Source organism: Camelus bactrianus, chromosome 4, assembly GCF_048773025.1.
Source record: "Camelus bactrianus isolate YW-2024 breed Bactrian camel chromosome 4, ASM4877302v1, whole genome shotgun sequence".
NCBI classification, from domain to species: domain Eukaryota; kingdom Metazoa; phylum Chordata; class Mammalia; order Artiodactyla; family Camelidae; genus Camelus; species Camelus bactrianus.
In genome coordinates, this window is record NC_133542.1 from 17,917,776 (window position 1) to 17,933,403 (window position 15,628).

Genomic DNA, 15,628 nt, shown 5'->3' on the forward strand with positions numbered 1-15,628 from the left:
CACCTCCCAAAGAGCATCCTGTCCGTGTCTATGGTTAAGTATTCATACTGCACATCTTTCCAAAGAGAGTAGTTGTGGTCCAGGAACAAAAGTGAATTGATAATTACCCCAGGGAAGTGAGATAATGGACCAAGAGAATAATCAGTTTTATTTTTTTATTTTTGTTTTTAATAAAGCATACGGCTGGTGACTTGTTTGTAGTTTAAGACTGGTTAGTAGCAGTAATGAGATGGCTCCAATTCTGTCATTCTTCTGAACAAAGCCCCCTTCCTGCTCCTGCCTCTGCACAAGACCAAGGCTTCAGCAGACTTGGGTCATCCTCAAAGCTGCAATCCTGATTGCTACCTAGATCTTGATAGGGCTTCTCACCAATCTTCTCTGCCCCAACCAAGACTCCGCACAGGCAGGATGTCTACTGGGAACTTTGACCAGCTGCAAGTGCCCAGCACATTATGCAAAAACCCGTCTCCGGACATTGAGTTTGGGGTTTAAGTCCAGAGGAATCTCCTTGAGCTTGGCCTGCACATAGAACTATTCCCAAATGATAGCCAGGAGCATGCTGCACATGGCTGAATTGGCTACCAGGTAAGGGGTGAGAGTGAATGGGAAGTGTAGATACCAAAATCTGATATGTACATGAAGTGGACAGTTGTAAATGGAATCCATAACTGACTCCCCTCACAGGATGAAGCAGGAAACCAGGGCAGGGGTTAGCTTGTTAATGGAGAGTCAGCCTGCAAGGTTAGAAAACCCTCTTTCCCCAGTCTTTGAGCTTAAGCAATGCCTTCAAGTGTATCTGTATACATATGATACATCAAAGGTTTTATGAAATGTTTTTCTCATCTGGAGAAGGATAAATAAAAAATTTAATAAAAACTGAACACTCTGCCTAGTATGAAGAAATGAGTGTTACTTATTAGGATTGTACATTGATTGTATTTTGGTTCATGACTTACACCATGAGTTAGAAAGTTTTTGTGGATCACTAATTCCTGGCTGGAAGAATGTTTTGACTTCTAAGTGATAAACTATACTTCTAACTAAGAATATAAAGTTGAGTCAGTAGAAATTAGACGTGTAGTCCACTCACACACACAGACCCTGCTGACTGGCTCTTGGGTAAATGAAGCAAAGGATAAAACTGCTACCTGTAATAGTAACAGCCTTCTGGATGATGGACCACTAAGGAGCCAGGAGAAGGGGCCATATAACCAATGAAACATCTGAGCTCAGGTACCAGACCTTAACTGCTGTCATCAGCTTTATATTAATCTTGCTCTAATATTGCATGGAATACAACCTTGTTCCTTCAGTTCTATCTAGAAAAGAAATATGGTCATAAGTGAACTCTTCATAGCCTTCAGGAGGACAACGAAGAGGTCACCTGATTTCAGTCATAGCCATCCTGAGGGGAAAGAATGCTCCATATATGAAACGATTTTGCTACGAGGCCGCGTTTTGGAGATTGAGGAAATGAGTAGTTACACCACTCTTACTGTTCCCATAGCCAAGAAACAGGCTTTCCTTGAGTCCATGGATGGCACTAGAAAGAATTTGGTCTGCTGGTGCAGAAACCACTGTATCACACCTGTGTGCTTCTGTATATGTGTTGCTGGCTGGACAGGATGAAAGTAGAGCAGTGATCTGATCCTAGCATCTGCACGAGCAAGCCAATATAAAAAGCTCTTAAAGGGTTGTAAGTTTGTCTGGTTTTTTTATACCTGGAAATTGGTACATTACATTCGTGATGACATTGCAGTGATTTACTCTGTCTTATTCTGTAAACTGAAGGTCTGCTAAAAAAAACCCAAAAAGTTACGGGTAACCCATTCAAAAAAACCATGTAGTAGTGGGTGTGAATGCTGAGAATCCAGATGAAATGTGGCAAGTTTCTTATAAAACTCAAATTATGTGAACTTATTAGTAAAAGTTAAAGCAATTTAAATCTTTTTGTTATATCAATAAATATATTCTCTACGGCCAAGATGACGAAGTATAAGAGATCCTGAGCTTACTTCTTTCATGAGCACACCAGAATTGCAACTATTTGCAGAAAAACCATTGATGAAAAAGACTTGAACCCACTAGCAAAGATCTTCTACAATTGAAGACAGAAAGAAGGAAACACAGTGAGACAGGTAGGAAGGGTGGACTCAGATATACTCAATTTCCCTACCCAAAGGTGGGCGACCCACAAATTGGAGACTAATATTGCAGACGTTCTCCCACAGGAGTCAGTTCTGAGCCCACTCAGGTTACCCAGCCTGGGGGTCCTGCATGGCTAACTGGAGCCCCCAGAGCATTTGGCTTTGGAGGACAAAGGGGCTTAATTTCAGGAGTACCAAAGGACTGGGGGAAGTAGAGTTCACTCTTTAAAGGGCACATAAAATCACATGCAGCAGGACCCAGGGAAAAAGCAGTAATTTGATGGGAGCCTGGTAAGACCTACCTGCTGGTCTTGGAGAGTCTTACAGAGAGGTTGGGTGTGGAGGTGACTGCAGTTAACCCTAGGGACATAGACAGTGGTGGCAGCCATACTTGGGAGCTCCTTTTACTATGTGGGCATTGCTGCAAGCAGGTGTCATTCTGGGATCCTCCCTCTAGCTTATTAGCACCAAGACCTGGGTCCGCCCAACAGCCTATAGAGGCCAGTGCTGGGACACTTCAGACCAAGCAACTGGGTGGGGACATAGCCCCAGCTATCAGCAGACAGGCTGCTTAAGGACTTGCTGACCCTCCAGCCACCTTTAGACACACTTCTAGACTAGCCTCACCCACCAGGGGCAGATATTAGACTCAAGAAAACCATAATCACAAAGCCTGGGGACCCAGGCTGCATCCAGCAGGCCAGAACCTCCTTTAGGACAAGCTGGACCCTGACCTTGCCCACTAACAGGCCAACACGTGGTTTGGGATACCATGGACCCAGTACCCAACTGTGTCAGGAAATGCCCTGCCTCCCCCCACAGCAACCTGACACCAGCTCTGGGGTCTCTGGGCCCTGCTGAAAACTTCCTTACCTGGGAAACAGTCACCCAAGTCCAGGAAGCACAGAGTCCCATAAAGATTAACCCAAAGAGGAACACACCATGCCACATCATAATTAAAATGACAAAAATTAAAGGTAAGGAGAATATTAAAAGCACCAAGGGGAAAGTAACAAGAAAACTCCCATAAGGTTATCAGCTGATTTTATAGCAGAAATTCTGCAGACTAGAAGGGAGTGGCAAGACATATATAAAGTGATGAACGATAAAAACCTACAACCAGGAACACTCTACCCAATAACACTTTCATTCAGATCTGATGGAGAGAGCAGAAAGCTTTATAGACAAGCGAAAACTAAGAGTTAAGCACCGCCAAACCAGCTTTACAACAAATGATTAAGGAACCACTCTAGGCAAAAGAGGAAGAGCCACAAGAAAATTATGAAATGGGAAAGCTCACCAGTAAAGGTACCAGTAAATATAGAGTAAAGGTAGGAAAGCACTCACACATAAGCTAGGAGGAAGGTTCAACAACAAAAGTAGTAAAATCATCTATATCCACAATAAGCAGTTAAGGGATACATAAAAAATTAGATATAAAATGTATCAAAAATAGTAAACCTGAGGGGAGAAGAATATGGATGCAGGGTTTTAAAAATGCATTTGAAATTAAGAGACCAGCAACTTAAAACAATCATGTGTCTACGTAGACTGCTGTATAAAAACCTCATGGTAACCAGAAACCAAAAAAATCTGTGACAGACAAAAGAAAAGGGAGCCCGGAAGGGTGGGAGGGCGGGCGTAGCTCAACTGGTAGAGTGCATGCTCCAGCATGCAGGAGGTCCTGGGTTCCATCCCCAGTGCCTCCTCTAGAAGTAAACTAGAGCCAGAGGGTTGGGTAACAAAAGAAAAGGGAGCCCGGTAGGGTGGGAGGGTGGGCGTAGCTCAACTGGTAGAGTGCATGCTCCAGCATGCAGGAGGTCCTGGGTTCCATCCCCAGTGCCTCCTCTAGAAGTAAACTAGAGCCAGGGGTTGGGTAACAAAAGAAAAGGGAGCCCGGTAGGGTGGGAGGGTGGGCGTAGCTCAACTGGTAGAGTGCATGCTCCAGCATGCAGGAGGTCCTGGGTTCCATCCCCAGTGCCTCCTCTAGAAATAAAATAAACCTAATTACCTCCCTCTCCACCCCTCCACCCCTAAAAGAAAAGGGAATCTAAATGTAACAAAGATGGTCATCAAGTCACAAGAGAACAAAAGGGAAAAAACTACAATAACCCCAAAACAATTAACAAAATGGCAGTAAGACCATACATGTCTATAATTACCTTAGATGTAAATGGACTAAATACTCCAAGACACAGAGTGGCTGAATGGATACAAAAACAAAACCCATACATATATGGTGCCTACAAGAGAGTCCCTTCGGATCTAAAGACACAGATAGACTGAAAGTGAGAGGATGAAAAAAATACTCCATGGAAATGGAAAGAAAGCTGGAGCAACAATACTTATTAGATAGAGTAGACTTTTATCACAAAAGACAAGAAAGGTCATTATATAATGATCAATAAGAAAATTTAACAAATGTAAATGTGACCCAATATAGGAGCATCTAAATATATAAAGGGCAATATTAATGTACATAAAAGGAGAAACTGACAGTAACAATAGTAGTAGGGGACATTAACACCTCACTTACATCAGTGGACACATCAGACAGAAAAGAAGTAAGTAAAGACTGGCCTTAAATGACACATTAGACCAGATGGAGAGAGAAGGCATTCCATCCAAAGGGAGAATACACATTCTTTTCAAGGGCACTCAACAGGATAGATTACATTCTGTACCACAAAACAAGCCTGTGTTAACTTAAGAAAACTGAAATCACACCAAGCATCTTTTCTGACCACAATGCTGAGACTAGAAATCAACTAGAAAAATCTGCAAAACCCACAAATATGTAGAGGCTAAACAACCAATGGATCATGAAGAAATCACATAGGAAATAAAAAATATCTACAGGCAAATGAAAGTGAAAACACAATGATCCAAAACCTATGCAATGCAGAAAAAACAGTTCTAAGGGCAAGTTTATAGCGATACAAGTTTACCTCAGGAAAGAAGAGAAATCTCACGTAAACAACCTAATCTTACACCTAAAGGAACTAGGGAAAGAACAAACAAAACCCGAAGTTAGTAGAAAAGAAATCCTAAAGATCAGAGCAGAAATAAATGAAATAGACTAAAACAACAATAGAAAAGATCAAAGACTAAAAGCTGGTTCTTTGAAAAGATAAAATTGATAAACCTTTAGCCAAACTCATCAAGAAAAAAAGGGAGAGGGCCCAGATACATGAAATCATAACTGAAAAAGAAGTTACAACTGACACCACAGAAATACAAAGGATCATAAAGACTTCTAAGAACAACTACATGCCAATAAAATGGACAACCTGGAAGAAATGCACAAATTCTTAGAGAGGTACAAGCTCCCCAAGACTGAACCAGATAAAGTAGAAAATATGAACAGGCCAACTACCAGTAATGAAATTGAATCAGTAATTTAAACACTCCCAACAAACAGTCCAGGACCAGATGGCTTCAGGTAAATTCTACCAGACATTTAGAGAAGAGTTAACACTTATTCTTCTGAAACTATTCCAAAAATTGCAGAGGAAGGAACACTTCCAAGCCCATTTTACAAGGCCACCATCACCCTGATACCAAAACCAGACAAAGACCTCCCCCAAAACACACACACTACAGGCTGATATCACTGATTAACATAGTTGCAAAAGTCCTCAGAAAAAATTAGCAAACCGAATCCAACAATACAGTAAAAGGATCATACACCATGATTAAGTGAGATTTATCCCAGGGATAGAAGGATTTTTGAATATCCACAAATCAATCTAATATACCACATTGACAAACAGAAGAATAAAAACCAAAAATCATTGCAATAGATGCAGAAAAAGCTAACAAAATTCAGCATCCATTTATGATAACTCTCCACAGGCACAGAGGGAACATAAGATAATAAAGGCCATATAGGAGAGACCCACAGCTAACAACATACACAACAGTGAAAAGACAGGAACAAGACTAGGATGTCCACTGTTGCTACTTTTATTCAACATAGTTTTGGAAGTCCTAGGCACAGCAATCAGAGAAGATCAAGAAATAAAAAGAATCTAAATTGGAAAGGAAGTAAGTTAAACTGTCAGTATTTGCAGATGACATGATCTATACACAGAAAATCCTAAAGACACCACTAAAGAAAACTACTAGATCTCATCAGTGAATTAGTAAAGTTACAGGATACAAAATTAATATACAGAAATCAGTTGCATTTCTATAGACTAATAATGAACTATCAGAAATTAAATAAACTCCCATTTACCACTGTATTAAAGTAAAATACTTCAGAATAAACCTACCTATGGAAGCAAAATATATGTACTTGAGAACTATATGACTCTGATGAAAGAAACTGAAGATGACATAAACAGAGGGAAAGATAAACCATGTTCTTGGACTGGAAGAATTAATGTTGTTAGCATAACCCAAGGCAATCTACAGATTCAATGCAATCCGTATCAAAATACCAATGGCATTTTTCACAGAACTAGAACAAATAATTTTAAAATTTGTGTGGCAATCCAAAAGACCCCAAATAACCAAAACAATATTGAGAAAGAACAGAGCTGAAGGTATCATTTCCCTGGCTTCATACTATATCATAAAGCTGCAGTAATCAAAACATGGTACTGGCACAAAAACAGACACTTAGATCAATAGAAAAGAATAGAGAGCCCAGAATAAGCCCACACACTTATGGTCAATTAACCCACAACAAAGGAGGCGAGAATACACAATGGAGGAAAGACAGTCTGTTCAATAAGTGGTGCTGGGGAAACTGGACAGCTACATGTAAAACAATGAAATTAGAACATTCTCTAATACCATATACAAAAATAAATTCAACGTGGATTAAAGGCCTAAATGTAAGATATGGGATGCCATAAAATTCCTAGAGGAAAACATTGGCAGAACACTATTTGACATAAACTAGCAATATTTGTTTTGGATCCATCTCCTAAAATGAAATAAAAGCAAAAATAAACAAATGGGACCTAATTAAACTTAAAAGCTTTTGCACAGCAAAGAAAAGCATCAACAAAATGCAAAGACAACCTACTTATTAGGAGAAAATCTTTGCAAATGATATGACTGATGAGGGGTTAATACCCAACATATACAAACACCTCATACAACACAACCTCAAAAAAAAAAAAAAAATGGGGAAAAGAACTGAAAAGACAATTTTCCAAAGAGAAAATGTGGATGGCCAGCAGGCACATGAAACAGATGCTCAGTATCACTAGTCATCAGGGAAATGCAAATCAAAACCAAAACAAGGTATCCCCTCACATCTGTCAGATTATCATAAAAAAGACAACACAGCAAATATTCGTGAGGGAGTGGAGAAAAGAGAACCCTCGTACACTATTGGTGGGAGTGTAAACTGGTGCAGCCACTGTGGAAAACAATATGGAAGTTTCTCAAAAACTAAAAATAGAACTGCCACATGACCCAGCAACTACATTTCTGGGTATAAATCCAAAAAACCCCCAAAACACCAATCTGAAAAATACATGCACCCCAAATGTTCATAGCAGCATTACAATAGCAGCATTATAATTGCCAAAACATGGAAGCAACCTTAGTGTCCATCAACGTATGAATGGATAAAGATGTGGTATCTGTATAAAATGGAGTACTACTCAGCCATAAAAAAGGAAGTTTTGCCATTTGCAGCAACATGGAAAAACTTGCTAAGTGAAATGTCAGACAGAGAAAGATAATTACTTTATGATATCATTATATGTGGAATCTAAAAAATACAACAAACTAGTGAATATAACACAAAGAAGCAGAGTCACAGATATAAAGAGCTAGTGGTTACAGTGGGGAAAGGGGAGGGAGGAGGGGCATTATAAGAGTAGAGGATTGGGGGGTATAAACTATTATCTATAAAACAACCTATAAGAATATATCATACAAGGGAATATAGCTGATATTTTATAGTAACTATAAATGGAGTAAAACCTTTAAAAATTTTGAATCACTATACTGTATGCCTTATATAATACTGCACATCAACTATACTTCAATTTAAAAACTCTTTTAAATAAAACCTCAGAAAGAAATATATTCTCTGAGTATCTGACCCACTCTATACACCAAGAGTTACCATAGGTTTTTTTGTATTCAATTATGTAATTAAGTACGAGTTGAAGACTAAACTTTCTCACACACACTATGAAAATTTCTGCTAGTTTTTGTCATTACTGTTTCGTTTAAAAGCATACATTTTCTGTAACCTATCTAAATAAGGATTTTAAATTTCAAACAGTAGATGGCAAAATGACATTAACATCTAGAAAGTGGTTGCTCAGAGACTGTTACCAAGAAAATAGAGGAGCTACCTATTATTACTGCATTTGGTTAAGCACCACACCTCAACAGTTCTGCAGTGTGTGCAATCATCTTTAGTGAATATCTAAGTCTTTTTTTTCAACGATCACTCAGGCATTCAAATACATCCTCCTTAACAGTGGATACTAGCCATTCAAATATATGCTTAACAGTGGATACTAGAGACACAGATAAAGTATGAAAATCAGGGAAAGAATTCCAGAAAATTCATTTTGTAGAAGTAAATTTATGGAAGGTCTGATGAGGTCATATTAGGAAGCAAATAATAATAGTGTCATGCTGATATTAACAATTTTGGGCTTAAACTTTTTTTTTTTTTTTTTTTTTTTTTACTAATTCCAGTAATACATTTAACATCCAAATGGTATGAAATCTGGAAGATAATCTTTCACTACTCTTGCCAAATTACTTTCTAAACTATACCAATTGATAATGCAGTCAGCAAGGTATGAGAGTGCTTTCTAATCTAACCCAACAGTTGGAAACAGACAAAAAAAACTTTCTCAGTATCTGACATTAGAAAAATTAGGTTGCCACTTCAGTAAATTTTGATAAACACTTGTGATAAACTGATGAACTATCAGAAAGAAATTAAATAGGAATCACTGATTTTTTTAAGACTCCCAACTAATGAAGAATAGAGATACTTCATGAACTAGATCAAGAATATCCCTCTACAGAGGAATTCTAAAACTAGAATTATCCCTATTAAAATTATCTACAAACTAAATAAACCAGATTATCTCCTGCCACCCCCCAAAAAAAAACCTAAAAAAAAAAAAAAATAAAACTTACCTACAAGACACAATGCCTCATGTTACACTATAATTTGCTGGAAGTATTAACCAATGCTTTATGTTATTAAACAAGGTTTTTATAATATGCAGAGAGGAAAAAGGAATGCAAATTGGAAACGAAGAAGTAAAAATGTCACTGCAGACGACATGATAACTGTACATAGAAAACCCTAATGAAGAGACCAGAAAACTACTAGAGCTCATCAATGAATCTGGTAAAGTTGCAGGATATAAAATTAATATACAGAAATCAGTTGCATTTCTATACACTAATAACGAAATAGAAAAAGAAATTAAGGAAACAATACCATTTACCATTGCACCAAAAAGAATAAAATGCCTAGGAATAAACTTACCCAAGGAGGCAAAAGACCTGTACTCTGAAAACTGTAAGACACTGATGAAAGAAGTTGAAGATGACATAAACAGATGGAAAGATATACCGTGCTCTTGGATTAGAAGAATCAATACTGTTAAAATGGCCATACTACCCAAGGCAATATACAGATTCAGTGCAATCCCTATCAAATTACCAATGACATTTTTCACAGAGGTGGAACAAAAAATGTTAAAATTTGTATGGAAACACAAGACTCCAAATAGCCAAAACAATCTTGAAAAAGAACAGCTGGGGGAATCACACTCTCTCACTTCAGACTGTACTACAAAGCTACAGTAATTAAAACAGCATGGTACCGGCACAAAAACAGGCACATAGATCAATGGAACAGGATAAAAATCCAGAAATAAGCCCACAAACTTATGGTCAATTAATCTATGACAAAGGAGGCAAGAATATACAATGGAGAAAAGACAGTCTCTTCAATAAGTGGTGCTGGGAAAACTGGGCAACTATCTGTAAAAGACTGAAATTAGAACATTCTTTAACACCATATACAAAAATAAACTCAAACTGGATTAAAGACCTAAATGTAAGACCAGACACTATAAAACTCCTAGAGGAAAACATAGGCAGAACACTTTGACATAAATTACAGCAATATACTTTTTGAACCAGCTCCTACAGTAATGGAAATAAAAGCAAAAATAAACAAATGGGATCTGATTAAACTTAAAAGCTTTTGCACAGCTAAGGATACCATCAACAAAACAAAAAGACAACCTACAGAATGGAAGAAAATATTTGCAAATGATGCAAATGACAAAGCACTAATTTCCAGAATATGCAAACAGCTCATACACCTTAATATCAAAAAAAACAAGAAACTCAATGAAAAAATTGGCAGAAGACCTAAATAGATATCTTTCCAAAGAAGACATACAGATGGCCACAAGTACATGAAAAGATGCTCAACATCACTAATTGTTAGAGAAAGGCAAATCAAAACTACACTGAGATATCACCTCACACCAGTCAGAATGGCCATCATTAAAAAGTCTCCAAATGATAAATGCTGGAGAGGGTGTGGAGAAAAAGGAACCCTCTTATACTGTTGGTGGGAATGTAAATTGGTGCAACCACTGTGGAAGAAAGTATGGAGGTTCCTTAAAAAACTAAAAATATTCAGCTAATGCTGTTGGGGTAACTGAACAGCTGCATGTAAATCAATGAAGTTAGAACATTCCCTCACACCATACACAAAAATAAACTCAAAATGGCTTAAAGACTTAAATGTAAGATGAGACACAATAAATCTCCTAGAAGAAAAATCTTAGCAATGTTCTCCTAGGGCAGTCTACCCAGGCAATAGAAATAAAAGCAAAAATAAACAAATAGGACCTAATTAAACTTAAAAACTTTTGCATAGCAAAGGAAACCATAAGCAAAACAAAATGGCAACCTACAGAACGGGAGAAAATATTTGCAAAAGATGAGACTGCCAAGGGCTTAATTTCCAGAAAATATATATATATACCTCATACAACTTAATAATAAAAAAACAAATTACCCAATCCAAAAATGGACAGAAGACCTAAACAAGCAATTCTCCAATGAAGGCATACAAATGGCCAACAGGCACATGAAAAAATGCTCAATATTGCTAATTATCAGAGAAATGCAAATCAGAACTACAATGAGCTATCACCTCACACCAGTCAGAATAGCCATCATCCAAAAGTCCACAAACAATAAATGCTGGAGAGGCTGTGGAGAAAAGGGAACCCTCCTGCACTGCTGGTGAGAATGTAGTTTGGTGCAACCATTATGGAAAACGGTATGGAGATACCTCAAAAGACTAAAAATAGACTTATTATATGATCCAGCAATCCCATTCCCTGGGCATATATCCAGAACCTTAAAACAAAAAGATACATGCACCCCAATGTTCATAGCAGCACTATTTACAATAGCCAAGACATGGAAATGACCTAAAGGTCCACTGACAGATGACTGGATAAAGAAGCTGTGGTATATTTATAAAATGGAATTCTACTCAGCCATTAAAAAAAGCCATTTGCAGCAACATGGATGTCCCTGGAGAATGTGATTTTAAGTGAAGTTAGCCAGAAAAAGAAAGAAAAATACCATATGATATCACTTATATGTGGAATCTAAAAAATAAGACAAACTTACAAAACAAAAACAGACTCACACTTACTCAGAACTCACAGAAACTTATGGTTACCATTGGGGAAAGGGGTGGGAAGGGTTAAATTGGGAGTTTGAGATTTGCAGATACTATTATATATAAAATAGATGAAGAAGTTCATCCTGTATAGCACAAGGAACTATATTCAATACCATATAGTAACCTATGGTGAAAAAGAATATGAAAACAAATATATGTATGCTCATGTATGACTGAAGCATTATGCTGTACACCAGAAATCAACACCTTGTAAACTATACTTATATATATATGTATATATATATACACACACACACATACATATACATATACATACACAGAAAGAAAAAACCAAACTAAATATAGACTTACTGTATGATCCAGCAATCCCACTCCTGGGCATATATCCAGAGAAGAGTATGTTCAAAAAGACACACTCACCTCAATGTTCACAACAGCACTATTTACAAAAGCCAAGACATGGAAACAACCCAAATATCCATTGACAGATGACTGTATAAAGAAGTTGTGGTATATAGGTGTGTATACATACATACATACACACACACACACACACAGTGGAATACTACTCAACCATAATAATAAAATAATGCCATGTGCAGCAACATGGATAGACCTGGAGATCGTCATTCTAAGTGAAGCTAGAAAGAGAAAGGAAAATGCCGTATCATATTGCTTGTATGTGGAATCTTTAAAAAAAAAAAAAAAAAAAAAAAGGACACCAATGAATTTATCTACAAAACAGAAACAGACCCAGAGACATAGGAAACAAACTTATGATTACCAAGGAGTAAATAAAGGTGAGAAGGGATAAATTAGGAATTTGAAAACTGTACCTCTTGGTGGGTGTTGAAAACGTTAGCTATCTTGATTGTAGTGGTGGTTTCAAAATACATCAAATTGTACATCAAAAAAATCCTATTAATACCATCAAAACTTTTTAATTAAAAAAAAAAGGAATGATATTTATGAAAAAAGAAGAGAAAATAATCAATGAAAGTAGTAACAGAAAACCAACATGGTAAAATCATGTTTTTCTTCCTACTGCAACATAGTTTGGAATATAATGTGAAAACAAAAATCCCATTCAAAACAGCCATCTATATGCCAAAGACAACTTGAATAAAAGATCATTGAAACTGAAGAGAAAGACCCTAGTGTGCCCATATTATAAATAAAATATTATCACATGATTTAAAATACCATAAAAATTTAGTGAGAAAGTAGATTATTCAAAAAGTTGTGATAGAACAATTGGATAATAACTTGGAAACATACATTAAATTTTATAGCAGAAGTCTAGTAAAAAGCTGTATCCATAACAATAATGTAAAATACTAAGGTAATTATACCATCACATGATGGGAGAAAATTGTGCAAGAAAACATGGAAAAAATAACAAAGGAAAAATGAATTTCACTACATTACAAAAAAATACCTTGTATGTTAAGACATATACTCAAAGAAAAATAATGGGAAAATACTTGCTGTAAATAAAGATTAATATTCTTAATATAAAATGAATTTTTATAAATTTGTAAGAAAAATTAATCTTCATTTCAACCAGAAAAAAGAAAAGCTATCTGAACAAGAGACAAGCAGTAAATGCCACCTCAGCATGTTAAGAGTAAGCACTGACAAAGCAATAAAATAAAGGACAAGGACTGTAACATCAGAAATATGTTAAAAAAAAAAAAAACCAGAAAATTATCACCAAAAGGTCAAAATGCAAAAAGATAAACACATTTGACTATTCAACTGAATGGGTGAAGGCTGTCAAAAGGTACAAACTTCCGGTTGTAAAGTCAGTCAGTCCTGGAGGCAGAACATACAGCCAGTGAGTATATCAATAATACTGTATTGTATATTTGAAATTTACTAAGAGTAGATCTTAAAAGTTCTCATTACAAGAAAAATGTGTAACTATATGTGGTAATGGATGATAACTAGACTTACTGTGGTGATCATTTCATAGTATAAGTATGTATCAAATCACTATGTACACCTGAAACTAACATATGAACGCTGTGTCAACTGTATCTGAATTTTAAAAAACTGAATACCCCTGCCCCCCATAAAAATGACATAAATTGACGAAAAGTCTTTGTAGCTAAAAGAACATTTAAAATGATAGACAGGAAATGATTCATATATGAAAAAATGTACATGCTCAATAAACAAAAAATTCAGTATTGCTAGTCAATTAAAGAAATATAAATCCAAACAGTAAGATAACTAGAATTGCCAAGACTTCCTTTGAAATAATCACTAAACACATTCTACTGGAAACACATATTCACACACGCTTGGCAATATTTTTCAAAAGCCTAAAAAAAACCTACACTATTTGACTCAGATTTTACTTAGAATTTATCACAGGGTAATAGTCAGAGATAGACAAAACTTTATGAAATATTATTAAATTTTGCTTAATTTAAAATAAAAAAAAGATTGGGGTAGGTATTTAAATATATACTCATAAGAAAATGGAAAAAATATGAAGGCACATTCCTAGATGAAATACTGTATAGACATTTAGTACTTTCAAATACAAGAACTTGTGAAAATCATTAAGATAAAACTAAAGTCAAAAATTATGATGCAATATGGTGCCAATTATATTAGGAAGCACTATATCACTTACTAAATGCTTCTCCGTGTATATCTTATGCTAATCACCTTATAATATTATCTCCTTATAATTCTGATATAGATAAAATCATTAACACTCACCAAAAATCCCTTAGACAAATGGGGAAATGAAGCTTAGAGAGGTTAACTTACCCCAAGGTCTTTCAGTTGTTGTGCTGGGTTGTAAGACACTGGTTTTACTTCTCAGTAACATTTTTCTGTAGTTTTGAAAGAAATTTTCTGTAGGAGTATATTTTGTCTTTATAATCAGAACAAGATAATTTTACTTACAAGCAGAAAATTTTTAACATGATTAAATGTGTTTCCTTTGCAGGTAAACTACAGAAATAACTACTCTTGGCAAGTGGGAAAAAAATTTAAGTATGGATTTGCCTGGTTCAAAAATGGAATGTTTTTCTTAATGCACATGCATTTGATAATTAGGAAAAAAAAGCACCTTACATATTATTTTTAAATACACTCACATTTTGGAAAATGTGGAGAAAGCCATAATGATGGCAGTGTATGCCATTCAAAGTTCAATTTATTTCCTTTTATCATCCAGATTTTAGCTTACAGTCTGGCTTATTTGAAAAGTATTTGACAATGTCTGTACATATGTGTATGCATAATACTTCTAGTATTAACAAAAGTCATCTCTGGCATGTGGAATCATTGATAATTTACACTTTTTGTTCATTTTTGTTTTCCTGTACTTACTATAATAGACAAGAATTATTTTTAGATCAGAAAAGCTAATAGAAGTTAACTTTTGAACTTATCAAAAACTAAAACAAGAAATAAAATGTTAACAGAATGCTGTGTGCTTGCAATTTTTATCCTTTTTAAAATATTTTTCCAGTCTGAATTTTCTGTAAAAAACTACCAGCTTATAAAAGAAAAACCTCTTTCCATTTAATTCAAAGTCACCTAAAATTTCCATGCCTGTAAGGAAGGAATTCTAGATTTAATTAGTAGTATTAGCATAGCCATCAGCCAACTGTTTTATGATTACTATGAGACCTGTAGCTACAGAAAATTATAGAGTAAAAAGATGAGAGCTGGGACGTGTGAGGCTGGAGGTAGCAGGCATAGGTGGAGTAGTTAACTTACCAGGTTAAACGATAATTTGTTAACTACAAAGCAACATGGTTAAACATAA

The 15,628-nt window shown here is 35.9% G+C and overlaps 1 long non-coding RNA gene across 1 annotated transcript; it reads left to right on the forward strand.

Annotated features, from left to right (window-relative positions):
- Positions 1-743: 743 nt before the first annotated feature.
- LOC141577444 (uncharacterized) lies at positions 744-15,283 on the forward strand. The gene is made up of 2 exons (XR_012506338.1): positions 744-2,138; positions 14,801-15,283. It is a non-coding gene; the product is annotated as an uncharacterized LOC141577444 (long non-coding RNA).
- Positions 15,284-15,628: the final 345 nt, after the last annotated feature.